The 21,103-nt window shown below is 43.5% G+C and overlaps 2 long non-coding RNA genes across 2 annotated transcripts; both read left to right on the forward strand.

The window, feature by feature from the left end:
* Positions 1-2,722: 2,722 nt before the first annotated feature.
* Positions 2,723-3,489, forward strand: LOC118565352. Its single transcript, XR_004932328.1, has 2 exons — positions 2,723-3,211; positions 3,310-3,489. It is a non-coding gene; the product is annotated as an uncharacterized LOC118565352 (long non-coding RNA).
* Positions 3,490-8,058: 4,569 nt separating this feature from the next.
* On the forward strand, positions 8,059-8,793 carry LOC118565353. The gene is made up of 2 exons (XR_004932329.1): positions 8,059-8,515; positions 8,614-8,793. It is a non-coding gene; the product is annotated as an uncharacterized LOC118565353 (long non-coding RNA).
* The last annotated feature ends 12,310 nt before the right edge of the window (positions 8,794-21,103 follow it).

The following is a 21,103-nucleotide window of genomic DNA, read 5'->3' on the forward strand; positions in this document are numbered from 1 at the left end:
CAACAAATAATGTTTTGTTTAACTTGGGCTTTGCATTGTGAATGGATTGAAATACATGCCAAATGTTTTAAATCCATTCCATGTTTTTGTTAATCAGATCTGCAGTGAACCAGGATTCACTGAAGTATTCTGATTATGACCAACCATTTTTGTTTTGTCTTTTGTTTGCTTTTGCTTGTGAATAGTTCCTTAGCTTAGCTTCTTTTTATCTTCATTTTGCTTAGTAGTTTAGTTAAGTTTCACTAGCCCAGTAGAGAGGATTTATTAATCGAAATATTGTGCTAATTCAGGTAAACAACATTACATAGTGTTGTTCATTTTATTTCTGTTATTAAATTCTTGAACTTGAAAAGAAGTTGTCACTCTCTGTTAAGACAATACTTAACAGAGAGTTATTTATGAAACATTAAATAACTTTAAACAGTGTATAATTGCACAACAAATATGAGGGAAAAAAAGTCCTAGGTCAAAAAAGTAAAAAAAACAAAACAAAGAAACACAAAAGTGATAATGTTATGAGAAAAACGTCATATTATGAGAATTAAGAGGGAACATTTCCAGAATAGTCACAGTTTGCAGAATTATTTCACTCCTGGAGCAATAGGGCCAGGTTAGATTATTTTAATTTTTATTCTTTACGAGAATAAATTCAGGAGAATGAAGCTAAAGGGATACGAAAATAAACTTGTATTATTACAAAAACAAAAATACTACGAATACAAAGTATATTCAGAGATTAAAGTCCCTCTGATACTGTTTAAGTGACTGAGTAACTGCAGATTTGCCACATTTAAGATGGCGGACGCTCTGACGCATCGCCCCATAGGCAGAACCCGCCCAATGACGCGTCTACGTATATAATGTCTATGGTACCAAATGCAAGCAATGCTATATTGTTAGCCTTTTGTTCAAAACACCAGGTGTACACGGTTTACAAGACATTTCCCAATAAACCTTTTACTTCACCCTCAGCTCCCTTTCCAAACCTGTCCTTTGTCTCGTGTCAGTTCTGTCCAGTTTGGCCATTCGCGGAAGGAGCGTTGAAGGAGGGCAGTTGTTGGTTTGTCTCTTGGCAGGCTAGCGTTAGCCTTGCGGCAGCATGTGGCTAACGGCGTGGTCTGGGTAGCTTCGAGGCCACGTTCTTTGAACAGGATTCAGTCCGATTTCAGCAGGGGTTTTCCTTGGCATGGGAGGTGGCTTCTGTGCCGGATTTTTAGCTCTGCGTTGCCTGGAACCAGCTCCGTCTGTGGTGCGCTGAGAAAGCAAGACAAAGCTGGCATAGACGGATTCCTTCACTTCGGCATCTGTTTTAAGCAGAAGTGAGAGACTTATCTTTGAATCGGCTGGCAGTTTCTCCCTATGCCAGGGAGGAACTGAGTTTCAGAAAGGCTCATTCTCACTCAGCTCGCGGCCTCTTCCAGGCCCCATGGATGGTTCCTGGAGGCCTTCAGTCACATGGCTCCTGAGGAAAGAGAGACCCAACCACCCTCTTTCCTTGTGTGATGGTCGTCAGAGGGTTTGGAGGTGTGTGTCTCAGCAGCTTGGAGTCAGGAGAAGAGAGCTCTTTGTCTATGTCTGTGACTTTTATCTGTAAGGAGGGGTCACAGCTGACCTCCTGCTGAGAGAAGAAGTGCCATCCAAACCTTGAGGGTCTCATGTTGCAGCAGGACAGAATTCCTGTTACCTCCTCCATACCACTGTTCAGAATTTAATCTGAGATCAATTATTCATCATGGCATATTATGGCATAACAGCCAGGAATGTGCCTCTCCACACTCTTAGTATAACCTAAGATTAATAAAATGAATAAATCAATAGTGTTATTAATAGAAAACTAGAACTGTGTCTCTGGGTTGGGGCAACGTGGTGGGAGTGGGGGGGGTCAAGGGTGGTTAGCAGGGTTTTCCAATTTTGTGGGGCCCAAAGAGCTCTGTCGCCCCCTAAGGAGAGAGTGAAAGGAAAAGAAAAACCAGTAAATACAAACATTTAGCCTGTGGCTGTCTGTGGAGACAGAGTTCACCCACCTTTTCAAAAAAGTGCAACAAATACTCATTCTGTTCATATCTACATACCTATGAGAAATAGTTTTTTTTCTGCGTTAACATCAAAAAGAAGTAGCGGTCAAGCTCGCAGGTAAAGGATGATATGTTTCTTACTGTCAACTGGCCGCATCAGGAGCCTGTGCATCTTAAAGAAGCAGATTAATTACTCCCACTAATGGGCTATAAGCACAGCTCCACTACTTCCTGAACTTCAGTATCTCCTTTGTTTCCTGTCTTTCATTACTGGACAAGATGATTAATCCAGGTGTGTCTGGCTGGTTAATGAGGTCAGACACACCTGGATTAATCAGTCTGTCCAGAAATGAAAGGCAGGAAACAAAGGAGCTGTGCATAAAAGCTGTTTGGGATAATAAAATGGGTTTTGTTGATGTGAGGTGAAAAGGTGTTAAACATGTTCAAAAAAGCACAGACTTGGAAATCCCCTTAACATGAATGCAAATGATTGTGTGTGTAGTGCAGCATGAGCATGTATAAACTTACATAAAGTGTGTATAACTACATTATGTGTAATGTGTATGGTAGTAGTTGATGTGCTAGTATATTGTTTATTGTTTATTTATTTGGATCCCCATTAGCTGTCAGTAATTTGACAGCTACTCTTCCTGGGGTCGTTTTAAAATTATACAGATACACAAAACATATCTGTCACGCGGCTGGCCTTAAGAGGTTGGAGTACGTGGGGTGTGGAAGGATGGATGGATGCAGAGGCAGAGATGTCGTGGTCCACAATTTTTAATTACTTGTTTTTCTAATACCTATTTACAAGGTGCAAAGGAGGTTGAGGGAGCAATGTGTCTTCTCCAGCAGCAGCACAGTAAATGATGAAACAGGCGCCTTTAAATACTGTCTGACTAACTGGTTAAAACCATAAAACTCTCCCAGGGGTGTACATTTAAAGATGACTTCCTAAAAACTATCTAAAACCCTCTATAAACCATAACAACAACCATAAACCATGTAAAACACCAAGCTATCTACATAAAATCCTAAACCAAACACCAAAGATAAATAGAAACCTCATAACCATATAAAAAGCTAAACTTGGCTCCCCTACACATTTCCCTGCCTTGGTCCAGCCCGGAACCTTCTTAAGGCAGTCGTTTCCGCCCCGGCCTCTTTTAGGGGACGGACCTGGACACAAGGACAAGGTGAGTACAAACCAACATTTCACTTCCACATACAACACTAAGGATAAAATAGATATTGCACACATGTTGACATTCTAATTTGTCACCCTCTTCTCCAGGGCCCAACCACTCTACTATAAAGTGCTGCAGTGCCACTGGATCTAAAACCAGGAAAAGGAAATGCATTCAATAAACATTTATACAAATAACTGTGTGCAATTATTTCTTAAATGTGCAAATATGCATCCATAAAGTGCTGTATGCTATCTAAAGTGCTAAATAAAGTGCTTAAATACAAAGTTAAATGTTCATTCTTAGATGTAACAAACGGCTGTTTGTTACATTTCCCCCCTCTTCTCGGGAAGACGAAGCCTCAGTCTTCAGCAACTCGGGGCAGACAGTCTGCCACAGTGTTAGTCTTGCCAGGTTGGTACTGCACGGTGAAGTTATAGGGCTGCAGGGACAGGTACCATCCTGCAATGCGGGTGTTGGCATCTCTCATGCGGTGCAACCATTGAAGTGCCCGATGGTCAGTCTCAAGGATGAAGGGACGCCCAAGGAGGTAGTACCGCAGTGAATCAATGGCCCACTTCATTGCAAGACACTCCTTCTCTATAGTTGAGTATCTTGTCTCTCGGTCCAGCAAGCGACGACTGAGGAACACAACCGGTCTTCTTTCTCCATCCTTCTCCTGTAGGAGGACCGCTCCTAGCCCCCTCCCCGAAGCATCGGTCTGAAGGATGAAGGGCTGGTCAAAATCAGGGCTGTGGAGGACAGGCCGAGTGCAAATGGCCTCCTTCAGATCTCTGAAAGCCTTATCACACTTGTCAGTCCAGCAAACTTTGTTGGGGGCTGAGTTTTTAGTCAGGTCATTCAGGACAGCTGTTCTCTCCGCAAACTGCGGGATAAACTTCCTGTACCACCCGACCAAGCCAATGAATCCTCTGACCTTCCTTTTGGTGGTGGGAATTGGAAACGCTCTGATGGCCTCCATCTTCTCCACCTGCGGCTTGATCCTGCCAAAACCAATGGTGTATCCCAGGTACTCGACTTCCCTGTAGGCCACTGCAACTTTACGGGGGTTAATGGTGAGTCCAGCTTCACGAATTCTCTGCAGGACCTCCTGGAGGTGGTGAAGATGTTCTTTCCAGGATTGACTATAGACAACCACATCATCCAGGTAGGCAGCAGAAAATTCAGAGACATCTCTCAACACATAGTCCATGAGTCTCTGAAAAGTAGCTGGGGCCCCCTGCAGGCCGAACGGCATCACCCGGAATTGGTAGAAGCCAAAAGGGGTTCGGAAAGCAGTCAGATCTCTTGCTTCTGGTGCCAGTGCCACTTGCCAGTAGCCTCTCGAGAGATCCAGCGTGGTTATGAAGGTTGCACTCCCGACTCGCTCCAACAAATCATCAATGCGGGGCATCGGGTAAGGGTCGAAGTTCGATACTGCATTCAGGTACCTAAAATCAATGCAGAACCGTAGCGAGCCATCCTTTTTGGGGACCAGAACAACAGGACTACACCACTCACTTTTAGAGACCTCAATAATTCCAAGCTCCAGCATTAATTCAATTTCTTTCTTCAGCAGTGGCCCCAACCGCTCAGGAATGCGATAGCTTCTCTGTCTCACTGGAGCATCCTTTTTTAGTCGGATCCTGTGCTGTACCATTGAAGTGAAACCAGGGGTTTCCTGAAACAACTCTGGATCAAGCAGAGGTTTTATTTCCTCCTGCTGAGGGGGAGAGAGATGAGACAGGTCAATGGCAACAGACTCCACAACAGGGGTGGGAAAAAACTTTTCGGTCACCTCCTCATCCTGTACAGCTCGTACCAACAACTGCTGTAAAGGCTCCTGGTGGGCTTGAAACTCTTTTAGTAGATTTATATGGAAAACCTGGTGTTTCTTGTTTCTTTCAGGCATGTATAATTGATATGTAACATTACTAAGCTTTTTTGTAATCGCATATGGCCCATGCCATTTAGCAAGCAATTTATTGTCACTGGTTGGTAAAAGTAACAGTACCTTTTGACCTGGGGTAAAGGCTCGGTCCTTTGCCTTCTGGTCGTACCAGGTTTTCTGCTGTCTCTGTGCTGCCTTCAGGTTTGCCTGTGCCAGAGTTGTCATCGCCTCCAGCCTCTCTCTCATTTTGAGAACATATGCCACAATGTTGTCTCCTTTGGACTCAGTTTGCTCCCAGTGGTCTTTTAGCAAGTCCAGAGGCCCTCTCACCTGGCGTCCATATAACAGTTCAAACGGTGAGAAACCCGTTGATGACTGCGGGACCTCCCTGTATGCAAACAATAGATAGGGCAGCCACTGGTCCCAGTCTTTTCCTGTTGAAGACACAAACTTGCGCAGCATACTTTTGAGTGTCTGGTTGTAACGCTCAACTAACCCGTCTGTTTGGGGATGATAAGGGGTGGTCCTAATTCCCTTTACCCCCAAAAGCAAATATACTTGTTGCAGAAGTTTGGACAAAAAATTTGTACCACAATCAGTGAGTATTTCTTTGACAATCCCCACCCGTGAGAAGAGCTGAAGCAGACAGTTTGCAATTTGCTTAGCTTTTATGGACCTAAGTGGGAAGGCTTCAGGATACCGTGTAGCATAATCACAAATCACCAAGATGTAACGATTGCCCATGGAGCTTTTCTCTAGGGGGCCAACAATGTCCATACCGATTCTTTCAAAAGGAGTGCCGATAATTGGCAAAGGCTGCAACTGGGCCTGTGCTACGCCCTTTCCCGAGGTTAGCTGGCAGGTTTTGCAAGAACTACAAAATTTTGAGATCTGAGCATACATGCCAGGCCAAACAAACCGGCTACCAATTCTTCTCAATGTTTTTTGAAAAGCCATATGGCCTGCCCAGGGAATAGAGTGACCAAGCTCCATAACTTTCACTCTATACTTCTCTGGTAAAGCCAGCGCTTTGTTTTTGTCTTTAATTTGATAAAGGAGACCATTTTCTATGATGTAGCTGGCATCCTCCCAACAGCTAATTCTCTTGACTTCCACCTGCTGAGGGACTTTGTCAAACCAGGGCTTAAGAGTGGGGTCCTGTTTCTGCAGAGCCCCTAAATCTGCAGGGATGCAGAACTCCACAGGATTTAGCGGTTTGGAGAGCTCCTCTTTCTCTTGTTGCGTTCCAACAAATTTATCCCTTCTCTTTTGGGCCTTGGACTTTCTCGTCTTGCCTGGCTTGGAATCTAACTCCACATCAAAAAATGGTAGTTCCTCCAACACACCCCTGGCAATTTGGTCTCTAGTAAGGACATTGCAATGTTTTACCGGAACATGTGTGGATTCTGTAGGATTGGAAATTACATTGGGCTCCAACACCTCAAGCTGGTTTCCTTCTGCCTGGATAATGAGATCTGACAGTGTGGGAATGTCATTACCAAGAATGACTGGATAAGGTAAGCTTTTGGCTAGAGCAACTGTGAGCAAATAGGTTTGTCCTCCAACAGTCAAATAACTCTCAGCTGTCGGGTAAGAATGTTCATCTCCATGAATGCAGACTAATGGGGTCTTGTCTAAGGACTGACGCTCAGATGGAACCAAATTAGACAAGATTACTGTCTGACAACAACCAGAGTCTAATAGTGCTTCCGTACTATGGCCATTAATAAGCACTGGTGTTGTACGCACTGACTTCTGAACACTCTGTCTGGTTGCTGGCCTAGGCACAGAACAAAGTAAAGACTGATTGGTTTTCAAAGCGGGGCAAAAGTGTTGGGTGTGACCAAACCTATTACAGTTATAGCACCTGACCTCTTGTGCCATTCTAGCAGGCTTTTTAGCTGGGCGAAAATGATGGGGATATGGAGAAGTCTTACTACCGCTGTTACTCTGACCCAGACCACACACCTTATGACCCCCAACAGACTTACTTGGTAGGGTTTGGCGAGGTTCTCGGCCGTAGTAGGTAGTTCTTGTCCCCCTCCGTGCGGATGTAAAGGTCTCAGCAAGGCGAGCGGCTTCTTCAGCAGAATTGGGGTCGTGTTCCCGGATCCAGATCTCCAGCTCGGGGCTGACCATCCGCAGGAACTGTTCCAGTATCAACTTCTCACAGATTTCTTTCACTGTACTTCTTTCTGGCTTGATCCATCTGGTGACGAGGTCCTTCAGACGAACATACAGCTCTCGCGGCGTCTCATCAGGCTCAATCTTCAGTGATCTGAATCGACGACGATAAGTTTCCTCTGTGATCTCGTACCTGGCCAAGATGGCTTCTTTGACCTTGTCGTAGTCATCAGAGTCTCTCATGTCCATCTGAACGTAGGCACTTCTGGCTTTGCCTGTAAGCAGAGGGACCAAACGAACCGCCCACTCAGTCCATGGCCATCGACACAACTGGGCCATTCTTTCAAAGGTAGTGAGGAAGTGTTCGATGTCATCATCAGGGGACAGTGGATGCAGCTTGGGCTCCCTCCGGGGCCTGTACTGGTACTCCGGCTCAGACTCTATGTCACCATCACACGGAACCTCCGGCTCCAATGGCCTGTCCTCTCGATGTGCTGATCGGTCTGACTGCATCTCCATTACCTGCTGCTGGATCTGCTGGACTTTGTTTTGCATGCTCTTCCAGCGCTGTTCTTGCGTGGACCTGTCTTTTTCCACCACTTTGTCCCTTGCAGCCTGGGAGTCAATTAGCGACCTCATCATGCTTGTCAGCTCCTCCAATTTGTCTTTGGGACCACTTGCACTTGCTCCTTCGGGTTCGGCCAACACTCCATCGTCTGGCTCTTCCGGGGTCCTTCGTCCACCTCTCTTCATCTTCTTCTCTCCACAGCAAGGGAGCACTCCTGACACCAATTGTCACGCGGCTGGCCTTAAGAGGTTGGAGTACGTGGGGTGTGGAAGGATGGATGGATGCAGAGGCAGAGATGTCGTGGTCCACAATTTTTAATTACTTGTTTTTCTAATACCTATTTACAAGGTGCAAAGGAGGTTGAGGGAGCAATGTGTCTTCTCCAGCAGCAGCACAGTAAATGATGAAACAGGCGCCTTTAAATACTGTCTGACTAACTGGTTAAAACCATAAAACTCTCCCAGGGGTGTACATTTAAAGATGACTTCCTAAAAACTATCTAAAACCCTCTATAAACCATAACAACAACCATAAACCATGTAAAACACCAAGCTATCTACATAAAATCCTAAACCAAACACCAAAGATAAATAGAAACCTCATAACCATATAAAAAGCTAAACTTGGCTCCCCTACACATTTCCCTGCCTTGGTCCAGCCCGGAACCTTCTTAAGGCAGTCGTTTCCGCCCCGGCCTCTTTTAGGGGACGGACCTGGACACAAGGACAAGGTGAGTACAAACCAACATTTCACTTCCACATACAACACTAAGGATAAAATAGATATTGCACACATGTTGACATTCTAATTTGTCACCCTCTTCTCCAGGGCCCAACCACTCTACTATAAAGTGCTGCAGTGCCACTGGATCTAAAACCAGGAAAAGGAAATGCATTCAATAAACATTTATACAAATAACTGTGTGCAATTATTTCTTAAATGTGCAAATATGCATCCATAAAGTGCTGTATGCTATCTAAAGTGCTAAATAAAGTGCTTAAATACAAAGTTAAATGTTCATTCTTAGATGTAACAAACGGCTGTTTGTTACAATATCAAATGATCATATCATAAGAACAACTATACATTTCAACTTATTTCACATTACAGTACAATCTGTTACACAATTATTCAAATATTAAGGCTTTCAACAAAGTTTTTTTTTTTTTTTAAGTGTTTTAAATGCGCCTTTCGTAGTAGCAGTCAAGATGTTATGTGGCAGTTTGTTCCACAGAGTTACAGCTCTGAACAGCACAGACCTGCACACTGCTTCTGTTCTTGGAATGGGTCGAGTCAAATGACCAGAAGCTGCCTGCCTGGTTGAATAATTGTGCTCATTTCTCACATAATGTAACAAGCTGAACAAAAGAGAAGGTTTTCCACAAACAATAATATTCCTCAGGAAACACAAAACATTACATTTCAGTCTCTCCTCTACTCTGAGCCACGACAGATGCACATGCAGCTCAGCAGAGCTCTGAGTCCACACACAGGGCAGTCCTAGTGCCAGCCTGGCCGCTCTGTTTTGTGCGGTTTGTAGTTTAGCCAGATGTTTCTGAGCTGCACCTGACCATACCACAGAGCAGTAGTCCAGGTGAGACAGCACTAACGATTTAATCACCAAAATTCTAGAGTCTGAAGTCATAAAAGATCTGAATCATTTAATGCACAACATATTTCTTCCCATCTTTTTCACCACCGTATCTACATGTTTTTCCCAGGATAGCTGCTCATCAAATGTTACTCCAAGAAGTTTCACCTCTTGAACCTTTTCTATGTCCTTATCCTTTAGCACAACATCACGTTTATCATCACATTTTTTATTTCTAGCTTTAAATAACATACACTTTGTCTTTGAAACATTCAAGGTTAGGCTATTCTCATTAATCCAGGCCAGAAGCACATGCAAATCCAACTGCAGTGTTTCTTTTAACTCTGATATCTTTGTTGCTGCAAAGTAAAGTGTAGAATCATCTGCATAAAGAGTTATGTTGCACCTTTTTAGGACAAATGGCATGTCATTAATAAAAATCGAGAACAGCAATGGTCCTAGGCAACTGCCTTGTGGTACACCACACTGCATTTGTTGAGGTGATGAAAAGCTTCCATTAAAAAATACACATTGTGATCTAGATGTTAAATAATTTTGTATCCATTTCAGAGGAGTGGCTCCAAATCTGCCTGCCGATAACTTTTCAAGTAACATTTGATGATGCACTAAATCAAATGCAGCACTAAAATCCAAAAACACTGCACCAACTATCAATTTTTTGTCTATGCTAAACAACCAATGCTCCGTCATTTCTGTAAGAGCTGTACATGTCGAGTGATTTTCCTTATATGCATGTTGTGATTCAAAAATCAATTTGTTACAGTTTAAATATGTTGAAATCTGTCCAAAAACAACCCTTTCCAGCAATTTACTAAGTATAGGCAGAATACTAATGGGCCTACTATTGACTGCCGAGAGGCTAACATTGGTAGTTTTTGAAAGAGGAAGTATTTTAGCAGATTTCCACATTCGAGGGAAGACCCCCTTCTGTCAAGCTTAGATTAAACAAATTGCAGACTGGTGAAGCTATCACACTTGCAGCCATTTTCAGTAATTTACCATCAATCTCATCCATTCCTAATGGTTTGTTTTCTTGTAAACTTAGAAGCAAACTTTTAACTTTCTCTGTGCTTAATTGAAATGTGAAATGACAGTTTTTATTCTTAACAATCAAATCATTGATTATTTGAGATGAAGTTCCCAGATTGCTGTAACACTTTGTATCATTCATTAACTTATATATTTTATCATAATAATATTTACCAAAATGGTCTGCGATATCTTTACCTTTTGTTAAAAAACGTCCATTCACTTCTAAAAATGCTGGTGTCTTAATTTTGCTTCTGCCCATTAACTCATTTAAGGTATTCCACAGTTGTTTACCATCATTTTTCTTTTGGTCTATCGACTTTCTATAATAATCCCTTTTTTTCTTTCTATTGAGCGTAGTCACTTTATTTCTGTCTTTACAATAAGCTTTCCATTTCACAGGAAATGCCACTTTGCCTAAAACACAGGCTTCATTTTTTAGGGAGTCCCTATATGCCATGCTCTGTCTAAACTCATCATCAATCCATGGGGCTTTGTTTGCTCTTATTGTAAACTTTTTAAGTGGTGCATGCTTATTTACAACTGAGAGAAACAAATCACTGAAAAATTTAACAGCCATATCGACATCTTTTGTACATAGCACAAGGCTCCAATCTATCTCCTTCAAATCACTGATGAATTCCTCCACCTTAAAATTTTTATAGCTTCTTCTAAGTATTATTTTTGGCCCACTTTTAGACGCTTTACCTTTTCTGGCTAAAGCCACTATATTGTGATCTGAAAAACCAACTGGAACAGAAACTACCTGAGAGCACCTAGAGCTATGGTTTGTGAATATGTGATCAATGCATGTTGAGGACATATGTCCAAATTCATTACAGAATATTCTAGTTGGTTGTTTGACAAGCTGTTTAAGATTACAAATTCTTAAGGCATTTTTTAGCTTTTTCTTAAGATGACAAGTTTTAGATAGCCAGTCAATATTACAATCTGCCAACACATACATCTCATAACCCAAATTAGACATGTTTGATAGAATAGAGCACATTTCATCAACATACAGTGCACTCGAATTTGGCGGCCTATAGATGCATCCAACAATAATTGGTCGACAAAAAGGAATATGTACTTCTAAGCATAAACATTCAACAGTGGGAACCATTAGGTCTGTCCTAATCTTAGCAGGGATTTGGCTTTGTATGTAAAAAGCAACTCCACCTCCAAAGAGATTCCGATCACATCTATAAATATTGTAGTCAGATATAGCCACACAATTATCAACAATTGTCTGATCCAAATGGGTCTCAGATACAGCCATAATATTTATTCTTTCCTTATGAATATAACTGTATAATTCATGTACTTTGTTTCTTAAGCTCCTTACATTAATATGAGCAATTCTCATACCTTTTTTTAGGTAGATTTAGATCCATGAATGTATATTGTTTGCTCCTATAAGGTGAGTTAACTCCGGTCAGTGAGTCAGCTAACACAAGATCATCTCTGGATTCTTCCAGGCCTTCTGTGTCTGAAGAGCCACCAGCCACGGTATCCAGAGGTCTGGATAAAATAAGAGGATATATTATGTGCAGAACATAAATTTTTAAAACACAAGAAAAAAATACAACTAAACTTCTTCTTCATTCTGCCACAGCTAGGGAAGTGCAGTGAAACTCATGTTCAGTGTAGAGACTCAGAAAGAGGTTATATCCTCAGACAATTCAAACCTGAGTATATAGCCAATCTGTTTTACATAGCATACTTTGCATACTACATTACTCAATATCTTAGTTTATCACTCAAATCATGTCAATACGGAGCCCCTCTGGTGACATGGACAGAATTTATTTTTTGAAGATATCAAGGCGTGGCCACGACTTAGTAAATTGTGGCCATGAATTAGTAAATCGTGGCCACAACTTATCTATCTCGTGGCCACGCATTAGTAAATCGTGGCCACAAGATAGATAAATTGCAGCGCCACGGACTCGGACCAACCCGCGGCCCTCCTTCCCCGTGGAGATCCTCCCGCACCTCTACTTGGGCTGCGCCAAAGACTCCACCAACCTGGACGTGCTGGAGGAGTACGGCCACAAGTTATTTGTGAGGGAGCTTCTTTATAGTGGTGTAGTATACATTCAATGAATATGGAGAAAATAGACTTGATTTCATTTTATTTCAACGCCTAATTTCTGTCTCCCTGTTTCCCAGGTGAAACCTGCCTCGGATCCCGCTCCGGAGAACCTTTTGCCTCGGCTGAGCTGGCCAGCTCTCGGCCCGCTCAGCTGCTTAGGAAGAAAACCTCAGAAAGTCCTTGATAATCCTTGCAAGTCTCGGCGTCTACAGAGCGCCGATCAGCTGCCAACCTCCCTGCTGCCGCCCCCGCCGCACGAGTGACCGGACCCTGCCCCGATCCCATTGGACTCTGCCATCTGTCAGCCATCGCACCCTCTCCGATCACCAGAATCCACCTAGAATGGACAACTCTGCCTGGCAGCCTGCACCCCTGCTGCAAGCAACAGCAGCTTCTCAGGCTTTGGTGCCCCGCAGCAGCCGCTCACTCCCCCGGCGAACCAATCATATCACAGTGATTACCACCTCCCGCTGTTACCAGACGTCCGGAGGACTCACAACAAGTCTTGAGCTTTATATTTATTAAACTTGTTAAACTCGGATCCAAACAGCTTTCGCCATAATGCTCCACTTGATTTGTGCATGTAAATAGCTTTATTGTGATTCCTGCAGGGAGAATTTCAAATTATATGGACACTACAATGGGAAAGTAGGAGAGTAAAGGAATAACAAGAAGAGAAAAAAAAGAAAGAGAAGAGGTGAAAGAAAGAAGAGATAAAAGGGAGAGAATGATAAAACGTCCTCTGTCTGCTCCATCACCTGGAAAGAGACACAAAAAGAACAGCACAACCAACAGACATAAAGCAACAGATACAATCGAGTAACACCTTGATACCATTGTCGTGGACACCATTTACTAATGTGTGGCCACGACTTAACATCTTCAACAAAAAAAAAATTCTGTCCATGTCACCAGAGGGGCTCTGTATGTCAACGCTTTATCACTTGAACTTTATTAATACTCTTCTAAGTAAATGTTTCTCCCTTCTTGTCAACTGTACTTTCCATCAGTGTTGCTATTTTCTTCCACTCTCACTTAATCTCCTTTCTGTCTTCCTATCTTCTTCCTCTCTCCTCTTGTATCAATCTTACATTATTCTAAAAGAGAGACATTGTATAGTTAAAATCACTTCCAAAAACAGTAGAATGTAAAATATGAAAACTTCCAATCATTATTTTTATTATCTCATCTGATCAAATACTAAAAATGCTAATTGCCACAATATTAGGAGCTACAACAACATAATAAATGACCATTAAACAGGTGGTTATCTCTTACTCCATCATTCTCAGATCATGCAGATTCAGTTCTTCTGTTACTGACTCCTATTTTTTCATGAGGAACTTTCATATATCCAAACTGAGCAGTAGAAAAGCACACCTAAAACTGGAAGTCTATGCTCATAAATCACAACCATAAATGAGCAAAAAAAACTTGGAATAACTCTACTTATAACTATCTGAAATATAAACCAAAGGTCACCAATCAGTTCTAAAACATTTTTAGAAGAACCCTTGTTGATCCCTGGAGAACCAGCATACCAGATTAGCGCCTTACAAAGAGTTTTCAATTATTCTGTTACATTTTATCTGAGTGTCTTTTACTCATGCGAGCAGCAATTCGTGGTCTTGTCTTACTTTTTATTGATTATTTTTTAACCTGGACACGAACCAAACATTTATCACAGGATCAGCCCGATCCAAATAAAATTAATCGATTAACACTTACCATGACATAGCAGCTCCCCATCAATTGCCACCGTTTATGACAACAAACTTTCACTTCTTCTTGTTCTGTTTTAAAAGTGGTGCGCTCTTCTTCTTCGTGTTTTAATGGGTGCTGACCACATCCAAAAGGATCATTAGCGCTCATCTAGTGGTGTGCTCTGTTCCTCATCAACAGCGCAACCAGCTACCGTAACAGCTGTTTCTGCGCGCAACAGCTCTACCGTAATAACAGTCTACACGCAACATTTTCCTCCTTGGTAAAATCTGTGACATTTCCGGGGACAGCTTTAGCCGGTGACAAGCAGACCAAAACAGGGACAGTCGGCAGAAATTGGGGACGTCTGGTCACCCTAGTTTAACACATTGTTTGTGTTTCACGGTCCGCTCATTATGACCAAAATAAAGCCAAAGCTTTTTAAAATTAGCAGTGAATGTGTGCTAGCCTAATGCTATTAGCTTCCGGATAACATTCACTCTTCCCGTATACGCAACTGTTTCAAACATATACTGTAAACCCGAACATTAGTACTGACTATTGTGATGAAAACAATCAAAATCCACAATCAAGTCAACCCAACTTTAAGTTACTAAGCATTCCGAACGAGGAATTCAGTTATAATTTTGGGCTACTTAAACTGTGTCATCGCCTTACTCAAAAGCTTTGAATGGAAGAGGCGTGCAACGTCATTACGTTGCACACCTAAGTTATCTCCTATCTCTATGGAGAAAGGAAGAAAGTCTATGTCATGTTGCATTGTGGGGGATCTATCATACCAAGATGGTGGCGCGAGTACATGGCGAGGCTCACAGTCTCTTCAGATTCTGCAATTTTGCGGTGTTCTTTCGGGTCTGTTCATGCAGAACAGTTGTGCCCTTACATCGTACACCCGATGTGAGCTTTTGGATATTGGATTACGAACTTCTGACAGTTTTATGGACAACCTTCGACTCCCTCCTGAGATGGCCAGAACACCTAAGGCTTCACACTCAGCTCGGCTGGGCGGAAGTGCTCCCAGGCGGCGCATAGATCGTAAGCAAAGGCGGGGGAAACACGGAGGACTAAGAGCTAAGCTAAAGCTAACGCCACTCCGGCTCCCTTTACCCAGCATTTTCCTTGCCAATGTACGGTCGCTGCTGAACAAAATGGAGGAGATCCGACTCAACATTACATGCAGCAAGAGACTTTTGAACTGTAATGTCCTAATCTTCACAGAAACATGGTTAAACAGCGGAATACCGGACAATGCTATTGAGCTAGCGGGACGTCATACATTCCGGGCGGATAGAACATCAGATGGCCCCGGTAAGAGCAGAGGTGGGGGACTGTGCATTTACATTAACAAAGCTTGGTGCACAAACTCTGCTACTGTTGAGAGACATTGTTCAGCTAACCTCGAGTTTCTCATGGTTAAATGTAGACCGTTCTATCTGCCACAGGAGTTCATTTCCACTATTATCACTGCAGCCTACGTTCCCCCGGACGCTAATGCTAAGTTAGGCCGTGGGCCAGAATCTGTACGGTGACTTTTCGTATGAACTGTCAGGGGGCAACTTTCTTCCACCGGGAAAAGTTGCTACACATAGCAGTGATCTCAAAACACCAATGTTCCCACGTTTTCACTTGCACATTAATAAGTTATAGCCGATAAAAAATCTAAACTGTGGCACTCCGGTCCAAGAGGTCACGTGATTCGATTTTTGCTGCTTAGCCAATCAGATCGCTGTATTGTCAGCTGAGCGAGTTTACTACGTCATCATGGCTGCACCCGTAAGATGTTAAAACACAAGAAATCCTCAGAGATCTTGATGGCAAGAAAAAAGAAATAGCCCAGAACATCCATCATTCGTTTTCTAACACGCTTATCCCCGCTGGGTTCGCGAGGAGCCGGTGTCTATCTCCAGCTGTCAATGGGCGAGAGGCGTTGTATAAACCGGACAGGTCGGCAGTCCATCGCAGGGCAGAAATAGTCCAGACTTTTGCCCAATTTACTGTGATATCACCAAGACCTGCTGTGCTAGAATAGCACAGGTGTTGTCGTGCCAAACGACTTATCCCCGCCAGAATTTGTATCCCCTGCATCGGGAGCGCATTCAACTGGAAGAATGAATCTCAACCCCGCCTAATTTCCAACCTATTAGGCGTGGAAATGAAGATGTTTTACTTTTCTTAACGAAATATAGCAATGGTGTCGTTACATTATCGTTCGGTTAGTGTGAAAAAACTGAAAATGTAACACTTGTTAGTGCGATCATAAAGGATTGCTATGTCGGATAAAACTCAATTGATCACTCAATATAACACGTTATGAGAAAGTAAACGGCTCTGTGGTCATTTCCACATGTGTCACGAAAATATTAGCTTTATGTTATTAGATTGTAGTATGTCTGTCTGCTTAAACCAAAAATCCACCTTCCTGAGTCCATCACAGCTGTCTGCTTGTTCGTCTTTTTTCTTTTCTTTTTGACCCGCATGAATAGATCATGTAGAGCGGATTTCACGTGTGATCAAATGAACACTGAATAAAGGTACAGCCAAAATTATCAGATTTAATAAGATTTTAATTCAACCAAGAACATATAGAGATATTAACCATATTAAGAAAAGGAGATATGTCGCTTTTAAAAATAGAACAATGTATTAGGAGTTTTAAAAAAATCTATTTCATTTTATTAGAATGTGATGTTTAAAATATTTAGACTTCACAAAGCTGGAGGTTAAAACTTTTATTGATTTCAAAAATACAATACAAAATTCTACAAATTCCGAAGGGGCCCAATGACAGCTGGAGATAGACACCGGCACCTCGCAAACCCAGCGGGGATAAGCGTGTTAGAAAATGGATGGATGGACGGATGGTCTGGGCTATTTCTTTTTTCTTGCCATCAAGATCTCTGCCAGCTGGCGCCACAAAATGCTATTATTGGGCTTTCTTCGTCTGGAAACAAATGCATACAAACATCTTACGAGCGCAGCCATGATGAACTGGTGAACGCGCACAGCTGACAATACAGCGATCGGATTGGCTGAGCAGCAAAAATCGAATCACGTGACCTCTTGGACCGGAGCGCCACAGTTTAGATTTTTTATCGGCTATAACTTATTAATGTGCAAGTGAAAACGTGGGAACATTGGTGTTTTGAAATCCCTGCTATGTGTAGCAACTTTTCCCAGTGCAAGAAAGTTGCCCCCTGACAGTTCATACGAAACTTCTTAAGGAAGCGTCCTACAGATTCTGGCCCACGGACTAAGTGTGCTATGAAAGAACTTCACGCAACCATCAGTAAACAACAGACCATTCACCCTGAAGCTGCGTTTATTGTTGCAGGTGATTTTAATCATTCAGATTTAAAGTCAGTGCTACCGAAATTTCACCAGCATGTTTCCTGCCACACCAGAGGAAACAAAACTTTAGACCATGTTTACACAAATGTGGCTGGAGCCTACGTCGCAACACCCCTCCCTCACCTGGGACAGTCAGATCACCTTTCTTTGTTCCTCACCCCCAAATATGCACCCCTCATAAACCGCGTGAAGCCATCAGTGAAGACCATCAAGGTGTGGCCTGCAGGAGCAGATTCATCGCTTCAGGAAAGGTTTCTACACACAGACTGGAGGATGTTTGCTTCTCAAGCCATCAGTGACTATAAACCCACTCACTCCACCTCTGCAGCCACTGATGTCAACTTCCTGAACGAGCTGAATGACGTCTATGCTCGCTTTGAAAGAGACAACAGTGCGACCAAGCAACCATGCCACCAAACTCAAATCCTCAGCCGACCACCCGCCAATCACACTCTCCTCCACAGATGTCTGCAATGCACTGAACAGGATCAGCACGCACAAGGCAGCTGGACCAGATAACATCCCTGGACGCGTGCTCAGGGCATGTGTGGAGCAGCTCGCTGGGGTTTTTACAGACATTTTCGACCTGTCTCTTGCCCAAGCAGCTGTACCAACATGCTTCAAATGCACTTCCTTTGTGCCAGTGTCAAAACACTCCAGCCCAAAGTGCCTTAACGACTACCGCCCTGTAGCACTCACACCAATCGTAATGAAGTGCTTTGAGCGGCTGGTCCTGGCACACCTAAAACACCTGCTACCATCCACATTGAACTCACACCAGTTTGCATACCGCAGCAATAGGAGCACAGAGGATGCAGTTTCCATGGCACTGCACTCTGTGCTCACACATCTGGACAATAAGAACACGTATGCACGCATGCTGTTTGTTGACTTTAGCTCAGCATTCAACACTGTCATCCCGGCTAAGTTAATAGCCAAACCCTGCAGAAGAAGGGAGAAGAAAAACCTGGTTTGCACCTCGGCCTGGACTATGACAGCATCCCCCCTTTAACGGACGCCTTCTGGCGGCCGCCCGGACGAAGAAAAAGCCTCAAAATCAGCTATAAGGGACGGATCTAAGATGAAGGAGCGAGGAACCCAGGAGCGTTCCTCAGGACCATAACCAGCCCAATCCACCAGGTACTGGTGGCCCCTACCACGCCGTCTGGAGGCAATGATTTTATTTACAGTGAAGACTGAATGGCCATCCACGACCCAGGCGGGTGGAGGGGGGATCGGCTGAAGAAGGGGCATAACTGGCTGGAGACAACAGGTTTAATCTGGGAGACATGGAAGGTGGGATGTACACGAAGATGAGAAGGGAGCTTGGGACGGACGGCAGTGGGTTTGATGATCTGGTCTATTTCAAAGGGGCCGAGGGACCGGGGATACATTTTTCTGGATACTTCTTTTAATGGAAAGTCCTTAGATGAGAGCCATACTTTCTGTCCAGGGGTGTAAGTGGGTGAAGGAAGACGATGACGGTCAGCAAACCTCTTGTGGATGCGCGCTCTAAAGCTGCTCGGGTCTGGTCCCAGATTCTGCGGCAACGGGTGAGATGTGATCTGACGGAGGAAAGGGTGGAATCAGGGAATGACGAGGTAAGAAGAGATGGTTGGTAACCCAATGAAGCCTTGAACGGAGAAAAACCAGTTGCTGCAGATGTGTGTGAATTGTGTGAGTACTCTACCCAGGCGAGATGCTGACTCCAGGTGTGGTTGTGAGAACATATGCAGCGGAGGGTGTTTTTAACTTCTTGTTTGAGCCGTTCGCATTGTCCTTAAATTTGGATCCTAAACACTGGCAGAAGTCACACCAGAGCCAAGAGATGAATTGTGGGCCGCGATCAGAGACGATTTCTGTGGGTAGACCATGGAGTTTGAAAACGTGATTGATGAGGAGACGGGCGGTTTGATGAGCAGAGGGGAGTCCAGACAGTGCCACCAGATGGCATGCTTTAGAGAAACGGTCGATAATGGTGAGAATAACTGTCTTGTGGTTGGAGGATGGTAAACCGGTGACAAAATCCAGGGCAATGTGGGACTAAGGACGACTCGGGAGGGGTTGAAGAAGACCAGCAGGAGGTCTACTGGAACCTTTATTTCTGGCATAAACGGAGCAGGCTGCAACAAATTCGGCGATGTCTTTATTTAAGGATGGCCACCAGAAGTAACGTCGGATGAGAGCAATGGTGCGACTGGAACCGGGATGACCTGGGAAACAAGCCCAATGGATAACCTGAGAATGGACTGACGATGGTACGAAGAGTCTTTGAGGAGGACCACCTCCGGGGTCAGGTTCTGTTAACAGGGCTTGTTGAATCTGCCTCTCCAGTTCCCAAGTGATGGCACCCACTACACAGGAGACTCAGGGATGATACTTTGAGGTTCTGCTGGATCGTCGGAGGTGGAGAACAGTCGAGAGAGGGCATCTGGTTTGGTGTTCTTGGAACCGGGGCGATAGGTGATGGTAAAGTTAAACCTGGAGAAAAACAGGGACCAACTGCTCTGGCAGGAGTTCAGTCTTTTCAATTCAATTCAATTTTATTTATATAGCGCCAATTTATGAATCATGTCATCTCGAGGCACTTTACAAAGTCAAATCAATCATATTACACAGATTGGTCAAAAATTTCCTATATAAGGGAACCAGTTGATTGCATCAAAGTCCCGACAAGCAGCATTCACTCCTGGGGAAGCGTAGAGCCACAGAAAGAGTCATCTGCATTGCATATGGCTTTGCTGCAATCCCTCATACTGAGCAAGCATGAAGCGACAGTGGGAAGAAAAACCACCCATTAACGGGAAGGAAAAACCTCCGGCAGAACCGGGCTCAGTATGAACGGTCATCTGCCTCGACCGACTGGGGTTACAAAAGACAGAACAGAGACACAACAAGAGAAACAAAAAGCACAGAAGCACACATTGATCTAGTAATCTGTTCTACATTAGATGGTAGTAGCGGGTGAGCCGTCTTCTCTGGATGATGTCACAGTTAACAGAACGCCAGACCAGGTGTACCTACTATGAAGAGAAAAGAGAGAGAACAGAAAGTTAAAGCAGAAATGACAACACATAATGCATAATTGAAGAACAGTAGAACTCAATAGAGTGAGAAAATTAGATCCTGATATACTCCAGTAGCCTAAGCCTATAGCAGTAAAACTATAAAGGTAGCTGAGAGTAACATGAGCCACTAGTTATAATTTTTGTCAAAAAGAAAAGTTTTAAGCCTAGTCTTAAAAGTAGACAGGGTGTCTGCCTCACGGACCAAAACTGGGAGTTGGTTCCACAGGAGAGGAGCCTGATAGCTAAAGGATCTGCCTCCCTTTCTACTTTTAGAGACTCTAGGAACCACCAGCAGACCTGCAGTCTGAGAGCGAAGTGCTCTGTTAGGAACATACGGGGTAATCAGAGCTCTGATATATGATGGAGTTTGATTATTAAGGGCTTTATACGTTAGAAGAAGAATTTTAAATTCTATTCTTGATTTAACAGGAAGCCAATGAAGGG

The sequence above is a fragment of the Fundulus heteroclitus genome, chromosome 13 (assembly GCF_011125445.2).
Source record: "Fundulus heteroclitus isolate FHET01 chromosome 13, MU-UCD_Fhet_4.1, whole genome shotgun sequence".
NCBI lineage: Eukaryota > Metazoa > Chordata > Actinopteri > Cyprinodontiformes > Fundulidae > Fundulus > Fundulus heteroclitus.